Source organism: Mobula birostris, chromosome 3 (genome assembly GCF_030028105.1).
Source record: "Mobula birostris isolate sMobBir1 chromosome 3, sMobBir1.hap1, whole genome shotgun sequence".
In the NCBI taxonomy this organism is placed as follows: domain Eukaryota; kingdom Metazoa; phylum Chordata; class Chondrichthyes; order Myliobatiformes; family Myliobatidae; genus Mobula; species Mobula birostris.
In genome coordinates, this window is record NC_092372.1 from 147090196 (window position 1) to 147096341 (window position 6146).

Here is a 6146-nt window from a genome sequence, read left to right on the forward strand (position 1 = left end):
TATTAAAGTTGGATCATGTGGTAATATTAAATATTTCAGTTAGAGAGACAAATAAAACTAAGGACTCCATAATGTTAATGTAAGGATGCTCCTAAGTGCCCCTTTTGGAATTGGGTTGAATGTTAGAAGATTATTCATTCCTATAAGAATAGTGGACGTGCAATTTAGAGGAGAGATGGCCATTATAAAAAGGTGAGCTGAGCAAGTATGCCAAGCAATAGATGAATCCAGGTGAGGAGGCCTGATAGGCAAATGGAGAAGGGAAGAGTAGTCCCCTCTCCCCATTATTCCTATTTGCCAACCCCACTTCCCTTATTTGGTTCTATGCTCCACCTTTCATTCCTATCAGATTTCATCATCTTTGTTGCCTCTACCTATCACCTCCCAGTCTCTGCCTATTTACACTCGACTCTTTCAGTGGAGGTAAAGCATTAAGTGTGCATTTTCTTCAACAGGTACTACCTAACCCACTGAGTTCAAAGTCAGAGTCAATTTATTATCAAAGAACATACATGTTACCTTGAGGTTCATTTTCTTGGAGGAAAGTAAAGAAATAGAATTTACAAAAAAACTGTAATAAACAAAGACTGTACAAAAGAAGATGAATTATACAAATAAAAAATAAATCATATTGAGAACATGGGTTATTGAGTCCTTGAAAATGAGACTGTAGATTATGGAATCAGTTCAGAGTTGAGGTGAGTAAAGTTATCCATGCCAGTTCAGGAGCTTGATGGTTGTAGGGTAATAACTGTTTCTGAACCTGGTGATGTTAGCCCAGACCATCATGAGTAAAGCCTTTCCCACCTCTGAGCACATCTCTTTGGAGCACTATTGCAGGAGAGCATTATCCATCGTCAAGGACCCCTACCATCCAGGACTTGCTGTCTTCTCACTGCTGCCAGCAGGAAGAAGGTACTGTACAGGAGACTCGGGACTCACACCACCAAGTTCAGGAAACAATTGTTACCCCTCATTAGATATTTGAATTTTAAACTTTAAGGCTTCTGTACTTCCTACTCAATGGTGGTAGTGAGAAGAGAGCATGGCCTGGATGTGGGGGTGGGGGGTCCTTAATGATGGATGCTGTTTTCTTGTTATCGTGCTCCATATAAGTGTACTGAGTGGTGGAGAAGCTTTTACCTACGATGGACTAGGCTGTATCCTCCACCTTCTGCAGCTTTTTCCATTCCTGGGCATTGGTGTGTCCAAACCAGGCCATGATTCAACCAGTCAGGATGCTCTCCACTGTGCATCTATACAAGTATGTCAAAGTTTTAGGTGACTTGCCAAATGTATGCAAACTTCCAAGAAAGTAGCAGTTCTTTGTGGTTGAACTTATATCTTGCTCCTAGGACAGATCCGCTGATATGATGATGCCAAGGAATTTATAGTTACTGACCCTCTCCACCTTCAATCCCCTAATGAAGACAGGCTCATAGATCTCCAGTGTGTGGCGCGTGGCCAAGTAGTTAGGGCGTTAGGCTCATGAAGATCGTGGGTTCGAGTCTCCGCCAAGGCAGCGTGTCTTTGAGCAACGGACTTAACCACACAATGCTCCAGTCCACCCAGCTGAAAATGGGTACCGGCAAATGCTGGGCGTTAACCTTGTGATAGACTGGCGTCCTATCTGCGGGGGAGAGTCTCGTACTCTCAGTTGCCTCACGCCACAGGAGCCGGCATAAGCACCGGCCTGATGGGCCACAAGGCTCGGGACAGACTTTAACTTTAACACAGATCTCCAGCTTCTTCCTCCTATAGTCGATAATCAGCTCTTTGGTTCGGCTAACGTTGAGTGAGAGATTGTTGTTGAGGCACCATTCAATCAGATTTTCAATCTTCTTCCTATATGCCAGTTCATTGCCACCTTTGATTCAGCCAACAACAGTGGTGTCATCAGTAAATTTAACTGATAAAGGAGCTATACTTAGCCCCACAACCATAAGAATAAAGTGAGTAGAGCAGGAGGTTAAGCACACAGCATTATGGTGTACCTGTTCTGATAGTGATTGTGGAGGAGATGTTGAAATCTGTGCTGACTGGGTTTTGCAAATGAGGAATTTGAGGATACAATTCATAAGGAGGTATGGAGGCCCATGTCTTGCAGCTTAGTGATGAGTTTTGAGGGGATGATAGTGCTGAATGCTAAGCTGTAGTCAATGAAGAGCATCCTGACATGTTCATCTTGATGGTCTATGTGCTCCAGAGCTGTGTGAAGGGCCAAGGAAATGCATCTGCTGTTGACTTATTGTGACACATTGCTCAGTATTTTGTTTTTCTTTTTGGTTATAAAATATTGTGCAGCGTATAGGTAACATATTATAGAAGAATTAATTCTAAAGAAATAATAAACTGGAATTGATGCTTTATTTGAAAACTGGGGCGGGGGGGGGGAGCCCATATGATGGATTAAAGTCTCATCTAAGTACAAGTAAATGCTTTGTCTGCCTATGGGACTTTCCAAGTATATTAGGAAATTACATTGAAAACTGATTTTATTTATTATTGCTTATACAGAATAATTAATATGCTGTATTCTAAAACATGTAGAAAATTATTCATCCGGAGTAATTTAGTAAACTTTAAATTGCAGGGATTATGTAATAATGGAGGGATTATGCATGATTAAATCAATGTTTAATTTTATGTATATTGAAACTTAACCCTAAGACAATCGGAGCTGAGCAGATGTATAATTTTATTAAAGAAAACAAGATTATTCATATTTTTAAAATTTTCCAAGCATTCTGTTCCTGTTCTGTGCTTCTGTATTTTATTTTTTTTATAACTTGCGGTTAAGAGGCTTGTAACAAATATTTAGAAATAACACAAAAATTGTATGTTGAGAAAAGATTAACCAAACTGTGAATATTCTGCTGTGAATATATTAGGAAGATAAGTGGATCTAATACACAAAGAGCCCAAAAGCCAGGTGAGCTTAATGGACAAGAAAATCTAAAATCTTTTCAAAGTTTATACGGACTCATTTTTAGTTAATTTTCTTCAAGAGATTGTTCTTACTTTCTCAATCATGATTTTGAAAAAAAAATATGCTCCTATAAATTAAATGAAAGGAATTTATTTTGACAGTACTTATGAAAGATAGGAATTTATGCATGAAAAGTCAGAATAATTTTGCATACTAAACTTGTGGATAGTGAATGGTTAACTGCACATTTAATTAAATCTTTATTTTAATATGTTGTGGATGTTATAGTTTAACATTTCTTTGGATTTCAATGAGATTTACTATGTATACCAAAACTACCTTGATATATGAACTGTTACTCAAAGCCTTTTACAGTTGCTGCATTGAAGAAAGGCCGATTTAGCTGTTTCCAGACACAGACTGTAATTACATAGTTATGAAATCAACTAATGGAGTTGCTGCAGCAGATATTTACACTTTAATAGAACTGCACAGTTGCAGTTAATTTGTTGCCTTCCGTAATAAACACAAGGAAACATGAAATTAGTTTTATTTTAATATTTTTTCTTTTACCATCATGATTCATCAATATTATTAATTCTATTAGATGTGTTTATATATGTTACAATACGTACAAATATATTTTTATTACAGAGAATTTCTCAAAATGGAGCTGCAGGTTAAGAATATATACTCTTTATTTGCTCTTGGTTTAGTTATGTAATTCTGCACAATGCTACGTCCGCACCAGTTTATTTATTTATTTATTCTATTTCATGACAAATGAGATTTAATTATAGGTGTAGACCCAATTCCATGTTCAAACATAAATTAAGCTTTAGAGCAAGAATTAAAAGTTTGGCTATTAGAAAAAAATGATGGATTTTTACTTTGAGTTTTATTCATGCATTCTTTGATTTGCTCAACTATATTCAGTCCTTCAATATATTTCAAATGACAGCTTTCATTGTATTGACCTTGAAACTGTGATGAAAGTCTAGCCTATTTATTAAGGGCTTTGAATACAAATAGTCCATGCACCCACATAGACAAAGAAGTTAGCCAAAGATACTTTATCTAAAACCTACAGTATTTGTTTTTTTTTTACTTTCATGTTCAAGTTGATCAGAAAGATTTTGATAGATAAAATTAGCAATTTTTCAAACAGTCAGCTTTTTATTTTTGTCTCAATTACAATTGAAAAGCAAAGGAATGCTTGACATACAGTACATATCTTGAAAAGTTTCCATGGAAGGGCGAGCTAGCCTGATAGTTGTCTCCTTGGCATTTGTCACGTGATTCGCTATTTCAATTTAGAGGCTGGAATGTAACCTAAGATCCTTTATTTGATATATTCATTCTTTTTAAGCAAGTTTTAATGAGGTTACATAGCAATTCCATTTCACAAGTTTCCCTTTGAATGTACTTTGGAGAAACTACTAATACAGTTGTTAAAGTGGGAATAAAATACTTCATTTGTAGAAAGAAGAATGCAAATAGGAATTTCAGATGAGACGAAAGATTAAAGCTGGCTCTCGCAATGGGAATTACCATAAATTATTTAAGAAATATATTTCCTTCAAGCTTATAACAGTCAAAAGATTAACCTTTATTAAACAGGCTTTTTGAAGCAAACATGAACATGAATATGGCATACTACTTAATTCAAATTTGCAACAGAAAATGTGTTGAAACAATTTGTGTGAGCTGGATTTGTTGTTCCTAGATACTGTGCCATTAGGTTTGGCATAAATTGCAATAATTATTGGTCCTTGCTAATTAAGGGAGTTACCCATTTCTCTCCATGTGTATTGTTGTGCCTTTGGAAGATGCTTTAAGGTTTATTATTTTATAAATCTGGATTCTACATTCAGTACATGTGAAAAATAGAAAGACATTCATAGAAAGTTCAACAGTATTTAGGGTGAAATAGATAAATTTATTTCTTCTTATTTGCATATCAACTTGTAATATATTTTAGAATTGGAGAGTTATACAAATATGGTGGGAATGCACAGAAATATTTTTATAGAGATTTGACAGTTCTATATAAATTTGCACAGCTGACATGAAAATGTTAAATGAAAGTTTTGGAATGTGAAATTTAATTCTTTTTTTAGGGTATATCTAAAATGTAAATCTAACAAAAAATAGAGAAGGGAGTCAGATGACACTTGATACCATTTTAATACATCAAAAGCAGGAATGGATAGTCCAATAATTATATGTGAAGTCTGGGTGCTGTAGTTTGGACTGGCGGTCTTTGAAGAAAGGATTCGAGATCAAAGTGCGGACATCTCTATATCTAAACAGTTATACAGAGTATCAAATACAGGAAGATGTATCAGGCAATCTCACTTGAGAACATTAAGATCAAAATAGAAGAACAAAAGATATGTACACAGAGACTGGAACAGCATAGCATGTATAGCTCCTGTAGGATTTCTTACCAATTTAATTAGGGATTGTAAAGGAACCACTTGATTTTTAATTGGTATTTTATGTGGTTCATATATAGGATAAATTTAATACTAAGAGTTCTATTTTAATATTCTGAACCAAAATTTGCCGTATCTTATTGATGCAATGAGCTTCAGACTAACCCCATGAAATTTTAACATAACTTAATTTTAAATTTTAACTTTAAGCCAAATTTTGATGCAACAAGATTAGAGTGAAACCATTCTCTTTACCTCATTCTATCGCAGCCCACATAGATACAAAATCTCTAGCCCTGCCACCTTGGGACCTCTCTTCCAGATAACACCCTTAGGTTGAACCACTGTTATTCCTAACTTATAAACCCAAAAACTGAAGTTTTATTCAGCATGTGTATTAAAGTTTGCAGAATTCAGTTGATTAAATTGAGCTGAGTTGCAGATCAGCTGTAATAAAATTGAATTAAAACGTAAGGGGCTTAGTGCCCTACTGCTATTAATTTGGGAAGTTATTATCTATATTACTTTGAAAAATGCAATTCACTTTTATTATAGCAATAACAGGAAAGTAGTAACTGAAGTATAATTTACCAACAATACTGTAAAGTAACCGTTGAGCAAGACATTACATAGCCAGTTTCATTATGTGTTGATAGAGAAAAGGCTCAAAAGACAGTGACCCTTTGATGTACAATGTTCTAGCCTAGGTTCAAAACGTTCAAGTAATTTAGAGGGACATAGTTCCAAAATGTCATTGATGAATATTTTACTGATCAAAT